Raw genomic sequence first — 722 nt, forward strand, 5'->3', positions numbered from 1 at the left:
ATTTCTTTAGTTGCATAATATGGGATAAAAAAAAAAAAATAAATAAATAAATAAATAAATTCAAAAGTGAAATATATAACTCAAAATCACTACGACTTCGATTTATACGCACATTTTCACAAAGATTGTTAAACATAACTTTCGGACAGCATTTTCGTTGACCGTTTGATCGAATATCGACCGAGAATGACGATCCGTTCCCTTCACTAGTTGTCCGTCGAGTGCCAGAGGCTTCGAGCCTCTTGTACTCCTTCGACATTATGAAAGTACTTACATAGTATAGTATATCGTGTGTAGCGTGCATTCAACTAGATATTATGAGGGAGTCTATGTTCGATTATATTTGTTTGGACTTTTAGCATTAAAATAATAAAAATATATTACACTTCAAAAAATGACATGTATGAGTTATGATATGAGTTAATTGTTAAATATGAGTTAAGCGTTATTAAAAAATAGAATTAATTACTTTTATATGATACATATTATAATTTGTATATTTTATCTTGTTTTATTTATTTTATTTTATTTCATTCTGTCTTTTGATTTATTTTTTTGTTAATCTTCACTTATTCTTGTAATATTTATTATATCAAAAGATTTCTAATGAAATGAAATTCTTGTAATGTTAACGAAAATTCAAATTATATTACATTTTGATTATTTGTCGTATTCCATATTTGATCATAACCTTGCTTTCGATTCTTCATGATTTTTGACAT

At 26.0% G+C, this 722-nt stretch overlaps 1 protein-coding gene across 1 annotated transcript in view; it reads left to right on the forward strand.

Moving 5' to 3' along the window:
• The window catches only part of LOC102673117, a 12,934-nt gene that overhangs the window by 6,326 nt on the left and 5,886 nt on the right, over positions 1–722 (forward strand). The window lies entirely within an intron of this gene.

The sequence above is a fragment of the Apis dorsata genome, unplaced genomic scaffold (genome assembly GCF_000469605.1).
Source record: "Apis dorsata unplaced genomic scaffold, Apis dorsata 1.3 scaffold_444, whole genome shotgun sequence".
Taxonomy (NCBI): domain Eukaryota; kingdom Metazoa; phylum Arthropoda; class Insecta; order Hymenoptera; family Apidae; genus Apis; species Apis dorsata.